Below are 17,061 nucleotides of genomic sequence, written 5' to 3'. Positions count from 1 at the left end.
CAGAGCTTCCAAAGACCTTTACTCTCGGGTTTCTGAGTTGGGATGCTTAGGATTATTGAAAAAAAAACCCCAAAACGACCCTACCCCCAAAATATCTCCAATCCCCGTATCAGAGGTCTGAACCTCAGAGCCACCAGAAGGGGCTAACCTACCAAAGTCACTTTTCCTGGACAAGTGGGGGCCTAAAACTGGTGGGGGTCCCCCCTGTATCTTCCCAGGGGGGGCACCATTTCCTAGCTCATATATGGTGGACATGAAGGTCTCTACTGAACCTCCCCACCCAAGATCATGCCTTCCCCAGAGCAGGACCACATCTAACGCCTGGTGGAGGCAGGGGTATAAAGGACCCTGGCTACTTCAGCTAATTCAGGACAAATTTGAAGGGGCATTTTTGCTTCAGAGCTCTCGTGGAGTTGGCCAAGGCCATCCTCAGGCTGCCACTCAGCCCAGCTTCTCCCTCTGCCCAATCCTGCTTCCTCCTTTACCCTTCCAAGGACTACTGATCCCAGGGGGCTCCCTTAATAAATGTCCTTCACACTAAACTCTTACTCGGAGTCTGCTTCTGGAGAGCCCAACCTGCAAAAGGAGTAGGAGAGGTGGGAGCACACATGCCCAGACCTCAACCTTGGGACACTGGGGGAATTGGCCTGAACAAGAGCCAGGCCAAGCTCTCGTTTCTTGCAGATCCCCCACTTGTCATCACTCTAGGGGTGACCTGGAACAACTTTCCACTCAGCACAGGCTCTGGCGCACAAAGATATTCTTTTTGGCAGAAAATATCTTGGCATCACTGCTCCAGTTTCTTCCTGATAATGGAGCTGGGCTAGGAGAGATCCCTCTTCGCCGTCATGGCCCTGAAATGGGAGTAACTGTTATGGTGGCTGGCAACAGGCTCTCTTAGATTCTCCAACATAGGTAACTAATGTGGCAACTTAGGCAGGTTCTACAGATTTGTTTTTCATTCTTTATCAAACAGAGATGTAGAGAAAAAAATTAATCTTTAATTCCGATAACATTAGTCAATAATATAAGGGAAAAACCAATTTCTCCTTAATTAAAGACCACAAAGGGTCATCGGTCTCAAGAGCCATGCTATTCATTGAGTAACACTAATAAATGGAAGCCATGGGTTTCTTCTATCTCAAATGTAAACAGCCATGGTCAAAGATACATTCATTTCAGAAAAAAATATATGTTGAGTAAAGGCTCACGCATCATGTGGCACACACACGGATTTTGTATGTGTGTAGATCTGTTAGCCATGGTTAGTAAAAAACAAACAGTAAACATCCATGATATTGTATGTTGTTTGTGTTATTTATGATGCATAATAAGGAAGGCTTTATAATCCCATCAATGTTAGGGCTGTAGGAAACTGATTACTACAAATGCTATTCCTACATATTATTCACATTTACACAAATCTCACAGGACAGTATTAAGAGCATCAAACAAAAGAGCTTCGGCTAAAACGCCTTAGTGACCATAAAACACAGCAAATGTGGATTCTAACTGAGAGCATGTGTGAGGGTGAATAGCCCTATGTCGTGTGAGAAAGCACAGCATAATTATAACCCGGCAAGACTAGGGGAGTGCTGACACTTGAATATATCAGTCTGTTGATGCCATGATGTCTCAGGTCCTATTTTCAAAGCCCCAAGAGAAGCAAAGAACCTCTCCTGTCCTTGGTGACACGCAACATTCAGAGACCTATGGCAACTCCCTAATGACTCCAATTCAACAAATACTTACTAAATATGGGCACAGAAAAGGCACAGGAGTGCTACCTGGTGGGAGTCAGACCATATGGAAACATAAAGTAGGGGAAGGAAGTCTCTCTCCACCTTAACAGGGAAAAAATTATGTCTCTTTAGGAAAAATTTCAAAAGTTTTGTGAACCACAAATGATCTAGCAAGGTGCTTATAGGATGAGTTCTATTTCAGTGGACAGAGATGGGGGAAGCAATTTAGGAAGAAAACTTGGATTAAACATAGTAAAGATGAAAGCAAGCTCAGAAGGGGCGACTGGGTGGCTCAGTCGTTAAGCGTCTGCCTTCGGCTTGGGTCATGATCCCAGGGTCCTGGGATCGAGCCCCACATCAGGCTCCTTGCTCGCAGGAAGACTGTTTCTCCCTCTCCCACTCCCCCTGCTTGTGTTTCCTCTCTCACTGTGTCTCTCTCCATCAAATAAATAAATAAAATCTTTTTTTTTTTTAAAGCAAGCTCAGGGAATCCGATCCTTCTGAAAGGGCAGTGGGCTGGGAGTTGGGGATCAGACATGAAAGGTGGTTTGGAACCATGCTGGAGAAGGCTGGTTCTTGCCCACTAGGATTTTGAACCACAGAAGGCACAGGAGAAATACTAAAGGGTTTTGATCAATAACCTGACATTATTACTTAAAATTATCAGAATGCAGAATTAACTGGAGTAGGCCTAGCCTGGGAGACAGAATCCAAATAAGCCAAAAAGGCAAGTCTTAAGCCAGAGGTAATTAGGATGGTGGCTGGCACGTGGTATAAAGTCAAGAAATAGTCGTTGGTAGAGTGGACTGTGAAGTGGCAGTAGAAAAGGGGAAACAGATCCAAGAGAGAAGAAAGGAAAATCTATAGGGCTCATCAATGAATTGGATTAGGAGGACCCCCCAAAAAATAATGCAGTCAGAGCTATTTTGACTTGGGGAGTGATCAGCCTATCCAAATACCACATCAATCTTGCAGAACCCAGTATTGACAGTGATGTGATGGGTTTAATTTTCATCAAGCAGCCACAGAAAAACTCTTCTAGAATCATTTTCTCTTCCAAAGCCTAAGCCCCAGCCCTCTGTTATTGATGTCATTTAAAAGATGCTTTTTTTTTCCCCCTTGGGTTCCCAGAGTCCACTTATATGCTATCTAAAAATGGTCACTTCATACAAAGACAGGTAAAAATTTTGCCTAAAGCATAACCTGGAAGTATTCTGGAGGCAGACGGAATGTAATTATAATTCAGTAAAAAGAAATCTAATCTATGGTATAGTGTTCTCTCTTGAGAAACCATGTGGTCAGGAGCAATTATTGTGCAGGACTCTCCCTCATATCATGAGTGTGTCCTGCAGCTCTGGCCAAAGCCGGCCAAGTTGCTGGTAGCTCCCTCAGAAGTGAGGAAAATAAAAATCACCCCTCTATTTTCCAAATACCTCCTAAGACAGCAATAACTCTCCAAATAAGAATCAGGAGCACTCAAGAGGTGCCTGGGTGGCTCAGTTGTTTGTGCGACTGCCTTCGGCTCAGGTCATGATCCTGGAGTCCCGGAATCGAGTCCCACATCGGGCTCCCTGCTCAGCAGGGAGTCTGCTTCTCCCTCTGATCCTCTCCCCTCTCATGCTCTCTCTCTCTCTCTCTCTCTCTCTCATTCTCTCAAATAAATAAATAAAATCTTTAAAAAAAAAAAGAATCAGGAGCACTCCAAAGCTAGGACAAAGATTCAGAAGGTAACAGGGTTTATCCATAGTTTTCCAAGGAAAAGACTCGAAATCCAAGGGATACATATATTATTGTTACTGGAGAAATGAGCAGTTCATGATCCATCAAGACTCATCAAGTCTGTGGTGTGCAGATTTCTAAAATGACCCAGTAATGGCTCACAAACACCCTACAGAACCCCGTCCTCTTGAGTTGGGAGGGCCCTATGACCACAGTGGAACATCACCCAAAAAATTTTACTAAGGACAAAAATACTTTAAAGAAAAATTTAAGTTTAAAGAAATTAAAATGGAAAAGGGTTGGCGTTTGTAATGGCACAGTTAACCTAATCAGATAAGCCATTAAAACGGATACGTTTCTTCCTGGAGAAGGATGTTCAAAGCTGAGCTGGATTTGATGCAAGAGGTATTCTTTACTGCCGACTTTGAAGATGGAGAGGGTCACATGCGCTGCTTCTGAGCCAGTAACCCCCAGCTGACAGTCTGCAAAAGAATGGAGACCTCAGTCCCACAACCACGAAGAACTGGATTCTGCCATCACTCAGAATGAGCTTGGAAGGAGGTCTTGCCCACCTGCTGGCATGTGTCAACAGCTCTTTTTTTCCGTGATGACCCAGCTGAGCCTGGAATTCGGACTTACAGAACTATGATGTAATAAATGGGTGTTGTTCTAAAGTGCCAAGTTTAGTTTGCCATGCAACAATGGAAAACTAAAACAAAGCTCCTCAAGACAATTCACCTCATTTTGCTGTAATTATTATTGTTATTTTTAAAAGATTTTGTTTTTTTGAGAAAGAGAAAGAAAGGGAAAATGACTGGGGGGGAGAGGGAGAAGCAGACTCCCCGCTGAGCTGGGAGCCAGACATAACTCGGGGCTAGATCCCAGAACCCTTAGATCTTGACCTAAGCCAAAGTCAGATGCTTAACTGACTGAGCCACCCAGGCACCACTGTAACTATTATTATTATTATTAGGCTTCTCAAATATCTTGGTCTGGGTCCCAACAAGAAGCAGCATGTCAACGAGTACCCTAAGGAAAGTTGGTAGGGAGGTGTTTGCAGAGATGTGGACAGAGGTAAGAAAAGCCAACAAGGAAAAGATACAGCCCCTTGCAGGTGGTAGCACCAGGATGCCCTAATGACTAGACCCACAGGCAAAGGGGTGGGGGACTTCCAGAACCCAGAGAGAAGTTAGCCGAGATTCTGAGACCTCCTAAATGGGAACCAGAAGATCATCTGCCAGTGCCACCAACCAAATCCATTGGGAAGACAGAGCAGAGCTGGCCTATGCGGGTCCGTCTTCTATAGCACACAGCAGGTGGAGAAGGGTGGAGAGAGGACACGGAAAAGCAAGTAATCGTCACCAACAGAGCAGAGACGTCGCTGCCCAAAAAGGGACCTGAACAGAAGCAGTCAGAGGATGTCCGGCCCCCGAAGAGAGAGGCGACTCATTATAAACTAAGAAATCAGCAATGCCTGTGATAGACGTTATTCCTCTTGAGCTCAGACAACCTTGGCCAAGGGCAGAGTTGAAGGCCAGGCCCCAAGAAGGACAAGGCCAAGGGCATGCGGGGCTGCGGGGTCACAGTAGACACCTCACAGCAGGACTCCCCATTTCCGCATATGGGGGAGGTGTGCAAGAGTGGCTGAGAGAGGAGAGGAGCGGTGAGTCACAGGAGAGAAGTGATATTTTCGATGAGCCTCGAGTTTGCAAGACAGAGGAGGAGGGCAAGGTCCTCCAGAGAGAGGGGGCGGTGTGGGCCAGGGCACGCGGTAGGCCTCTTCAGGCAACGTGGGGTCCAGGGTGACGGGAGCAGAGAACATGTGTGTGTGAGTGTGTGTGCCCCTCAGTGGAGAGGACCACGACGTCAGAACAGGGGGAGGCCTGATGGCGCGGAGAGCTGAAGTGACAATGAAAACAATCAAATAATAAAATGCCTGCAGTCCACAGATGCCTCCAATTTGAATATAAACCCTCTCATGGAACAACTTCTCAGGATTAACTTCTCTAGAGATGAAATTCTCTTTTACTCATCAGTTAAAACCCAGAGAAATGAAAGTGAAAAATGTCTAAACCAAAGGAATTAAAATCCAAAATCTACTATCTAAGAAAAATTTTACTAAGGACAAAAGCACTAGAAAGAAAAATTTAAGTTTAAAGAAATTAAAATGGAAAAAAAAAGTACTGTAATTTGCTGCATTCCCTCCCAAATGCAAGCATCGTGAGGCTCCTTCAGAAGCTGGGCCGGAGTCGTCTGCCCTCTAAGTTACCACGGGTCCCGCAAGACCTCAGAGATCTGGTTCGTTCAACATCAACGTGCTCATAATCCTCACTCTTTAGAGAATCTAAAGACTTAACCAAAACTAGACGACAATCTCAGCCCTGGAGGCACACCACAAAATTTAGAAAATTCAGATCCCACACGCAGAGAGCCCATGGGAATTCTGGGCTCGCGGGGCTCGCCAACACCACATGGGATTAAGGTGGTAGGGATGGTGGCCCTGCTCATTGCTCGGATCTTCTCTGTTCATATGCATGCTTCATCATCCCACCAGACTTCATGCACAAAGCACGCATTCAAAGATAAATTTATTAATAATTTCAAACTGGTGACCACACGGAGCATGAGAACGAGTATGGGGCCCTGCTGAGTGCGGGGCATGTAGCCAGCCCTGCATGTGGTCTGCAGCCTGTGACGTGAGCCCGCATGAATCCAGCCTCCCATCGTGCCTGCTCTTGGCACTCCTCTTACCAAATGTAGGGGGAAAATGTGTCCCAGCCCTTCATTTCAGAGAGTCATATTTCAGACACTGTCCCTCCAGCAAAGATTAGAAATTTGCAGCAGCGGGGTGCTGTTCTCCGGGTCTCATTGAGAGGCTCCTTCCCTTTCCACGTATACAAATGCTTTCCATCTCCCATTTCTTCCTGACTTCCCTCTCTCCTTCCTGTCCCAGGGCTCCTGGGACCATGGGCTCTTTCCAATGTTTAATGGTTTCTCTTATGAGTCCAGCTGGGCCATGGTGATGGCCACTGTCCCTTCCTGCTGTGGAATTAAGAGGACTGCCAGACACGCCCCATTGGACACCTTCCCCTGGTTCCCACCTGTCTTCCCCCTGAAGCACCATCCCCAGCAGTCTCATGAACAAGTTACCATCCGTACCTCCGGAGTCCGTCACCTGTAAGCCTGTAGACGCCCTGCGCTTCTAGAGACGCATCTTCAGCTCACCTGTGTTCCAGGCTCTGCTTGTCTCTGTTACAGCCGTCTTCTTCCTGAAATGGGGGAGTATGCGTCTTGTGTTTTCTTTCCAGCTTCTCTTTGCCACTACTTCCAGGAAGGCTCAGCCGAGTTCTAACACTTCAACCTGCTTCTTATTTTGTGCCTTCTCCATGAAATGGAAAGTCAGCCCGATTTGCTGGAATTCCAAATCTTCCTTCCTTTCATCTTCTTTTAGCGTTCCAACCACTAACATTTGTTTTTCAAGCATATCCCACCAGATTTCATCTAGTGAAGTACTCCACAGTGGCAGAGATGAAATCAGGAAGTTCAGAATATGCCAAAGGCAGAGGCCGCTCAGAGGAATACTGCCTATGTGTTCTTGCGTTGGATAATCCTACCTGGGGACAGTACCCATCAGAGCCAATCCAATCCATTCCTAATGTCGTGTTACACATCCTGGCGCACCTTGAACGGCTCATGTTCAGTGTGCCTTCTCTTGGGGTCCTAATTCCATCACTGCCTGGCATATGCTATTGTGGAGTAAACTCCCGCCGAGACCTTCTCAGAGATTCTGTGCATACTTTGTTCTGACCTCCCCAGGCTCGCCCTCTTCAATGCCCACTTTCTGGTCTCCCAGGCTGACCCAGTCCTCAGCAGCCATCACCCGAGCGGCTCTGCCAGGACCTCCCCGCGGTGCCTCTGAGACCTTGGCCCAGGTCCCCAGTGTCTCCTGGGGGTTTCCCCAGGCTATTTCCTGAGACCCTCTGCCTCCCTTCCTCTGTCAGATTTCTCTGGTCCCCTGTCACCCTTACTGATCTAACAAAAGCAAGAAATCTTATTTTAAATATTCTCCTTAAGAGAAGTTAGATGGAAGGCATCTTGTTTTCCCTTTTCCTGCCTCACATGGCTCTGCTTCTGTCCCCCGCTGCTCTTCTTCTGAATGCAAGTCCCAGGGACAGGCCCAGTGTCACTGCGGGTCCTCCTTGGTCCCAGAGACAAGGGACTATGGGCATGTCAGCTACTTCTTAGCCTTTGGTTTTGCAATAATTTTATTCCATTTTTTGTCTCCATCTTAACCCGGGTAGATGGGATGACTATCGGGAGGTGGGAATTTAGTTCTTTATTGGATAATTGTTAGCCTTTTTTCAAAAGTTGTCTGAGAGAGTTTTAAGAAGTTTATAAATAAGTTTAAAAATAAGAATTAAAAAATAAGTCTAAATAATATATAGAATGGGACTTATTCCAAAAAATTATAGTTTTCTATTCAATTACAGAAATACATAATATCGATTATAAAATACGTGTGTGTGAGTGTGTGTGTGTGTGTGTACTGCACAGAGAGATCGTGTTTTCTCTGTTGGCTTAGCATTTTAAATCCACTTTAGTTTTTTAACATGTATGCCTAGAAGACCCATATTCAATACGCATGCTTTTTCGATATGGGCCCATGTTCGGGTGTCTGTTTGAAGGGTTTTGTTTTGTTTGTTTCTCCTCTGACTGGCTGCACAGGAAGCTCCGTCCTGCATTGTGAGTTTAGCTTTTCCTTCGTTGTGTCCCACGCATCCCATTGTCTGTGCCCTCACAGCACGGCCAGCACCACATCTGCCCCCGTTACCGTGCCACCACTCCGCACTCACAGAGCAGCATGAAACCTGCATTGGATGCTGTAACAGAAGAGGACACACGTGGGAAACTGATGAAATCTTACTCGTCTGTAGTTGAGTTAGTAATATTACATCAGTGTTAATTTCTGATTTTGTCTAATGTGCCAGAGTCGCATATATATTAACATTGGAGGAAGTCAGAGGAAGGGTGTGCAGGAACTCTGTGTGCTATCTTGGCAACTCTCTTGTTAAGTCCAAAATTATTTCAAGTAAAAAGTTAAAAAAAAATGTTAAAGGCCATTAGCCAGCTTGCCAAGGTCATTAGAATAGAGTCTAAATTGTTTGCTGTGGCACTGAAGCCCCCCGGGGTCTCAGCTTCTGCTGCTGTCTGTCTGGTTCCACACATCACGATCGCTGAGGAAACACCCCTCCCCCTCACACACATGCACGCGCCATCCCTGCCCAACCACACTACACTAGTCCCAGGCTCCCAAGGCAGCACATGCTTCCTACCCACCACGGCCCTGGACCTTCATCGTTGCTTCATCTTGGGTCCTGTTTCTCAACGAACTCCTTTATCATAATTCAAACCGAAAGTCACTTCTGTGTAACTTTCCCAAGCCTCACTTCCATCAAAGGCAGAATTGACTACTCGTCCCCATGGCCCCCATCCCCATAGACCCCGTGCTTACTTCTGCCATGGCCCCTACTGCATCATCTGCACAAGCCCCCCCCCCCCCTCCGCCCCACAACCCCGCCGCCTCCACCAACTAGACTCTTGGTGCCGGCGGACAGGACTGTTGTATATCTATCTCTAGAGTCCTCAATCAATGCTAACTGTATATGTGGGGTTAATTGGGAAGGAGGGTCTTCTGGGAGCTGGATAAACCTGTCAGGTTAATCAGCATCTGCAGACAGGCCTTCAGGGGGTTTCTGACGGTGTGTCCTGGGAGCTGGTGCCCATCCATCACTGTCCTCTCCATCCAGAACACGGGACATTCTAGCAGCCATCTTCAAAGGGCCAGTGCAAAAGTCACGTCCTTGCAATCTGAAAAACCAGTGTCTAAGCTAGAATGTGTAAATTATGAAGAAAAGCTTACTAGTCAAGACAATAACTTGTTTTTAGACATATCTGAACAGATCCTGCATGTAAACAGGGTTACCGAAATATGAACAAGAATTAAAATGATTCCTTATTAAGGCAAGCCCTTTAAATGGGTAGCCCTTTTAACCCTAGCCAGGATTAGTCCATATATTTAAAAGTAATAAAACTGAATTATTTTTATCAAAGTCTAAAGTTCACTTTTCCCCCCAATTTTGCTACACCTGCTCCTTCATGCTCCCATGAACGCCAACAACTGGGGATTCTGGACTGACAAGGCTTATGCCCATAGCGGGCTTGGAGGATCTGAAAGGAGGATGGGCATCTCGTGGCTCAGGGTGGATAGTGGCACTGTGCCTGAACCACACACTAACAGGGAGGAGGCCTTCAAGTCTGGCTTTTTGAGGTGAGTGAAGACATTTTTTTCAAAGTTGCTCCTAGCATATATACGTTTTCATGTTGATTTCTCACAATTCCAAAATAGATTCAAGTAGAAGCGGATCTGGGATTGTGAAGCCTGCTCGTGATTTGAGGTGCAGAATGTTTCATTCCTGTGGCCCATAGGGGACTCTGTGGTTCCACCTGGGCATCAGTTGCCTCAAGTGCACTTTCAATATTTGATCACAGGGATGTGGACAACTGTATCTATCACTGTAGCCTTGGGCACGAGGCTCAACCTTAATTCTGTTTCCTGTTAGTGCAGGGAAAGGAAGGAAAGAAGGAAGGGAGGGAGGAAAAAAGAAAGAAAGAAAGAAAAGAAAGAAAGAAAGAAAGAAAAGAAAGAAAGAAAGAAAGAAAGAAAGAAAGAAAGAAAGAAAGAAAGAAAGAAAGAAAGAAAGAAAGAAAGAAAGAAAGGAGAGAAAGAAAAAAAAAGAAAGAAAAAGAAAGAAAGAAACATTTATTTCTCAGAAGAGAAGCCTACTGTTTTTTGAAAATGAAGCTTTTATTGAGTTTCTTTTCATAGCAAAGCACTGCAAGGAGATCTATGAGCAACTTTGTTGTTTGCTTCCATCTCCTGCTTGGCCTCAGCACTGGCCCATCCCCTCTGGGTCTCCGTCAAGGAGAAGGGAGACAGGAGAAGTCTGGCATCTACCTGCCCGCAATATATGTCCCAACGACCTGCCACCACGGGTCCTTTTTACACCCTCCTGAGGTCTCCCTGTAAAAGCACAGATGTGATCACAGCAATTCTTCTGCTTCGGGTGCAACAGCTGGCTTGACTTTCCCATCATCGTGGGAATATCTATCTATTTATTAGATATGTTCAGGGCATACCTAACCAGTGATTAATCCACCCAGTCACACAGCCTAAAATTGCGCTATCCTTTCTCCTACCTCTTCCTCCACCCCCTCACCCGCATCCCACCCCGCTGGTCACCAAGGCCCATGGTGGTCCCTCAGAAAGACCTCTGTGCTGTATCCCCTTTTCCCATTTTCAATCCACTGATGCAGGATCAGCTTTGCTTTTTCTACCCTGGAACTGCAGTTAAGAATGGCTTTTACATCCCTTTCCAGAAGGCTACAAGGGAGAGGGGACTAGGGAGAGGAAACAGACGGGCCCCAGCCCCAGAAGCAAAAGGAAGCTAATGAAGGAGTAAAGACAAGGAGAAATGGGAGAGAAACAGGTGCAGGCTGGTCTCATTTGCATCACACCTGAAATCCAGAGTAAAAAGTGGCCCAAATTTGGTGCAACTGTGCAGCTTTCTCCTTTGCTGAAAATCAAAAACTTTTCTTGGACCTCACAGAAAAATTGAGCTTGAAGGGCAGACCAACACCCCCAAATCTGGAGAGATGCACACAACCAGCAAGATAGGCAACCAAGATCTGCTTGCCAGGAGCAGAAGTCCCTGGAGACGTCAACTGGTAGCAACACTTACACAGCAATTTGAACTGCTGGAGGCTAAGGGTGGACTAGCAAGAGAATAAGAAATTCCTGGGAACCGCACCTCTGGGCGCGGGTGCGCACATTCTCATGGGGTTACAACCAGGAGCCACACCGGGTTTTCATGAAGACCTAAGAAAGATCCCCTCATGGCCACGGCAGGGAGAAGGCAAGAATAATCATCAAGAAATATGCCCAGGCCCTCTCCATAACAAAGGCTTACGCCTCGGGGAGAAACAGATGGCCAGAACCTTATCCCAGGTGGGTCAGGGGCTTTCATCCTGCTCCAGCCCCTGCCAGCCTTTCTGTCTCGCCTAAGGAGAAAAACAGTCAACAGAGCCAGCCTTCAAGGAAATAAAAGGAGGGAAGCAAAGAAGGGCTATGGGGGTAACCTGGGCCAATGGAGAGACACTGGTGAAAGTCACAGCCCCAAGACCCAGGCTCCAATCACTGCAATCAGATTACAGAACACTGGAACGCTCCCCGGCCCCTACGCCTTGTCACCAACTCCACCAGGACTCCAGTATAAGCATGGGACAGAGCCAAGACCACCGCAAAGCACACTCTAAGAAGAGCTCTAAGGGAAGTTAAAGACTACAGGAGAGACAAAAACACTGAAACCAGAGGAATTGTAAGCCCCTTCCATCTACAGTTTATAGCAAACATTAAAACAAACAAGTCCACAAAAAACAGCCCAACTCCTACCCTGATTAACATAAATCTTTAGCTCCATTCTTCTTACTCAGCCTTCAAAACACAGATAACGTATGCAAAGGGGCAAGAGAGAAATAGTCTATAAACAGGCAGTGCAGCATCAGGATCAGACTCAGATGTGACAAAGATGTTGGAATTAGCAGCCAGAGAAATTTAAATAACTATGATTAGTATGTTAAGTATTAGCATGTTTAAATAACCATGATTAGTATGTTAAGTGGGTAAAGAGGCAACATGCAAAAACAGATGGTTCTATGGACTGAATGTGTTCTCTCAAAAATCCTATGTTGACATCTTAACCCTCAGTGTGATGGTGTTTGGAGAAGGGGCCTCTGGAATGTGATCAGGTCTTTAGGACAGAGCCCTCATAAGGGGTAGTTGTGCCCTGATAAAAAATACCTTAAAAATCTCCCTTGCTCCTTCCACTATATGAGGTCATAGCAAAAAGACAGCCATCTAGGGGGCAGGCTCTCATCAGACCCCAAATCTGCTGGTGCCTTGATCTCAGACGCCTAGCTTCCACAACTGTGAGCAATACATTTCTATTGTTTAAAAGCCACCCAGTCTGTGGCATTTTGGCATAACAGCCTGAAAAGACTAAGACAAATGGCTAACGTAAGCAGGGAGATGGAAACACTCAGAAAGAACTGAAAGGAAATGCTAGAAATCAGAAACACGGTAACAGAAATGAAAAACACTTTCGATGTCTCATCAGTAAACTAGACACAGCCAAGGAAAGAGTCAGAGAGCTTGAGGATATGCCAACAGCAAAAGGAGAAGATAGAAGTGGGCACAAGAAATATAGAAAGCAATAATGGCTCAGACTTTTTCAAAATTAATGACAACACCAACCCACACATCTAGAAAGCTCAGAAAACACCAAGCAGTATTACTAACCAAAACACACGTTTACACACACATATACATGCACACTCACTTAGACCCATCACATCCAATGTGTGGAAAACCAAAGACAAAGAGAAAATCTTGAAAGAAGTCAGGGAAGAACATCTTGTCTATACAAAAACATGGATAAGAATTTCAGTGTTTTTCATCAGAAAACAGAACTGAAATATTTCAAAAAAAAAAAACAACCTAGAATTCTATCCCTCAAGGAAATAATCCTCCAAAAATGAAGGAAAAATAAAGACTTCCTTAGACAAACAAAAATCGAGGGAATTCATTGTCAGTGGATCAGCCCTGGAAGAAATGCTAAAAGGAGTTCTCTCTCCTGGAAGAAGGAAAACAATAGAGATTAGAAACTTGGGTCTACCTTTTTTAAAAAGGACGAGTGTCAGAGAAGGAATAAAGGAAAGTAAAATATTTGTATTGTTCTGATTTTTGATTGATCTGGAAGATAATTATTTGCTTAAGGGAATAACAGTAATGTGGTGTTGTGTGATTACAGCACATAAATGACAGGGATGTATCGAGGGAGAGAAGAGAGGAATTGCACTACACATAAAAAGTACCTGCCCTACACATATAAAATACTTGCACTATACATGGTAGGATATAGTGCTATTAGAAGATTGATTTAGTTTACTTAAAAATGTATATTGTAAATGCTAAGGCAGCCACTAAAAATTCTTAAAAGAGGTAAAATTGACATGCTCAGAAATAAAATGGAATTACATAAAATGCTCAATGAAAACCAGAGATGGCAGGAAAGGAGAGAAATAAAATGAATAATTAATGAATATAAATTGGTTAAGAACAGTAGATATCAATCCAAATATATCAATAATCACTTTAAAGTGTATAGCCTCAGAAACTCCTTAAATCATAGAGATTCTCATGTGGTATTAAAAAAAAATCAACACTATATTGTCTACAAAAAAAAAAACCCACATGAAATATAAAGAAAGACTCAGACAAAATTGAAGGGATGGGAGCAAGTTATATTGTGCTAACACTAATGGGTGAAAAAAGCTGGAGTAGCTATAATAATTTCAGAGAAAGTAGATTTCAGAACAAAGAAGATTAACAGAAATAAAGAGGGACATTAAATAATGATAAAGGAGTTAATTCTCCAGGAAGACATAATGATCAACATGAATGTGCCACATGACGGAGCATCAAAATATGTGAGAAGAGAAAGAAATGAAAGGAGGAATAGACAACTTCACTATTATATTTGGAGACTTGAACAACCTCTGCCAGTAACTGATACATCAAGTGGGCAGAAAATCAGTAAATATATAGATAACCTGAACAGCACCATCAATCAACTTGATCTAATTGACACATTCTAGAATACTTCATTCAGTGATAATAGAACACACATTCTTCTCAAGCTCACGTGGAACATGCACCAAGATAAACCATGTTCTGAGCCATGAAAAATACCTTAACAAGTTTAAAAGAATAGAAATCATACAAAGTATATTCTTAGACCACAACAAAATGAAATTAGAAATCAGCAACAGAAAGATAGCTGGAAAACCCCCAAATATTTGGAAATTAAACAGCATACTTCCAAAAACCCATAGGCCAAAAGGAAGTTCAGCAAATGTTTTAAATATTTAGAACTAAATAACAATGAGAATACAACTCAGCAAAATTTGTGGGATTCAGAGAAAGTATAAAAGAACGAAAATCAAAGGACTGAAAAGCTAGTTCTTGAAAAGATAAATAAAATTGATAAATCTTTAGTCAGAATGAGAGAGAGAGACAGAGAGAGAGAGAGAAAGGGAGGGAAGGAGAAAAGATAGAATTCAAGTCACCAATATAAGAAATGAAAGAGAGGTCAACATTACTGATTCCTTGGGCATTAAAAGGATAATAAAGGAATGCTATTAACAACTCTGCCCCAAAATTTGATAATGTGGATGAAATTAATGAATTTCTTGAGAGGAACAAAATAACAAAACTCACACAAAGAGAAGTAGGCAACATAATTATCCCTATATCTACTAAAGAAATTGAATCAATAATTAATAACCTTCCAAAAAAGAAAGCCCTGGGTCCAGATGGTTTCATTGGTAAATTCTACCAAACATTTAAGGTAGAAATAATATTAATTCTCCATAATATCTTTTAGAAAATAAAATCAGAAGGAACATTTCCTAACTTGTCTATGAGGTCAGCATTACTTTAATATTCAAACCAGGTAAAAGACATTTTTAAAAAAGAAAATTATAGATGAATATCTCTTATGCATTTAGATGCAAAAATCCTCAACAAAATGTTAGTGAATCAAATCCATCAATGTATAAAAAGAACTACTTACCAAAACCAAGTGGGATTTATTCCAAGCATATGAGGCTTGTTCAACTTTCAAAAATCTATCAATGAGTTGATATAATTCTCATATCAACAAGCTAAAGAAGAAAAACCATTTAATCATAATTTAACAAACTCCAATGCCTATTTATGACAAAATTCTCAGCAAACTAGGAAGAGAGAGGAATATCCTCAAATTGATAAAGGACATCTACTAAAAACCTAAAGCTCACATCCTACTTAAGGATGAGAGACTAGACACTTCCCCCCAAGATCAGGAACCAGGCAGTGATGTCCTCTCTCACCACTCCTATTCAGCATGGCACTGGAAATTTTAGCTAGTGCAATAATGAAAGAAATAGAAATAGTTACATTCACAATGGGAAGAAATAAGTAAAACTGTCTTTTTTCACAGATAATAATTGTGTATGAAGAAAAGCCCAACAAAAAACAGTCCTAGAACTAATAAGCAAGTTAAACAAAGTCCCACAGTACATGCTTAAAACACAAAAGTCAATTGCTTTCTTATAAACCGTCAATAAACGATTGGAATCTGAAGCTTAAAAATACTCTGATAGTTAATCCTATGTGTCCACTTGACTGGGCCACAGTGTTTATATATTTGGTCAAACATTATACTGGATGTTTCTGTGAAGGTGTTTTTTGGATGACATTAGCACTTAAGTCATTGCACTTTATGAAAAGCAGATTAGGGCGCCTGGGTGGCTCAGTTGGTTGAGCGACTGCCTTCGGCTCAGGTCATGATCCTGGAGTCCCGGGATTGAGTCCCACATCGGGCTCCCTGCTCAGCAGGGAGTCTGCTTCTCCCTCTGACCCTCTTCCCTCTCGTGCTCTCTATCTCTCATTCTCTCTCTCTCAAATAAATAAAATCTTTTAAAATAAAAAAAAAAAAACAGATTACCCCCCATAAGATGGGTGGGTCTCATCCAATTAGCTGCAGATTTTAATAGAACAAAGTCTAGGCTTCTCTAAGGAAAAAGGAATTCTAGAAGCAGACTGTCTTTGGACTCAAACTACAACTCTTCCCTGGGTTCCCAGCCTGCCAGCCTACCCTTCAGAATTTGGACTTAACAAGCCTCCACAATCATGTGAGCCAATTCCTTAAAATAAACCTCTCTCAATAGATGATAGAAAAATAGGTAGATGATAGATAGATGGACAGATGATAGATCGATCGATAGATCGATAGATAGGTAGATGATAGATAGATAGATAGATAGATAGATAGATAGATAGATAGATATAGACACACACATTCTGTTGGTTCTATTCCTCTGCAGAACTCTGACTAGTACAAATACCAACTAATACAATACCAACATAAAATGAAATTATCATGTATAAATTTAACAAAAATATATACAGGGTCTGCATGTAAAAAGCTACAAAATACTGATGAAGGGAATCAAAGAAGATCAAAATAAATGGAGAGATATCCCATGTTCATGGATAGGAGGTCTCAATATTGTTGTCAATTCTTCCCAAATCAATCCATAGATTGAAGGTACTTTCAGTCAAAGTCCCACAAGACTCTTTCATGAATATCAACAAACTAATTGTAAAGTACATATAAAAAGGCAAAAAACCTAGAATGGGCAATACAATACTGAAGAAGAAGAAGAATGAAGTTGGAGGACTCATGCTATTTGATTTCAAGGTTTACTATAAAACCACACAAATTAAGACAGCATAGTATTGACAAAAAAGCAGACAAACAGGTCAATGGAACAGAATAGAGAGACCATAAATAGAGCACAAAAATATAGTTACCTGATTTTTGACAAAAAAGAAAGGGAAATTCAATATTAAAAAAATAGCTTTTTTTTTCAAAAATGA

General features: G+C 42.9%; 1 protein-coding gene across 1 annotated transcript in view; it reads right to left on the bottom strand.

Annotated features, from left to right (window-relative positions):
* Window positions 1-17,061, bottom strand: part of MED10 (mediator complex subunit 10) — a 135,910-nt gene that overhangs the window by 31,255 nt on the left and 87,594 nt on the right. The window lies entirely within an intron of this gene.

Source organism: Eumetopias jubatus, unplaced genomic scaffold, assembly GCF_037043125.1.
Source record: "Eumetopias jubatus isolate StellerSeaLion01/CBP00866 unplaced genomic scaffold, mEumJub1_p1.0 scaffold_5, whole genome shotgun sequence".
NCBI lineage: Eukaryota > Metazoa > Chordata > Mammalia > Carnivora > Otariidae > Eumetopias > Eumetopias jubatus.
The sequence above is the reverse complement of the archived record's forward strand: the minus strand, read 5'-3'. Positions and strand labels throughout refer to the sequence as shown.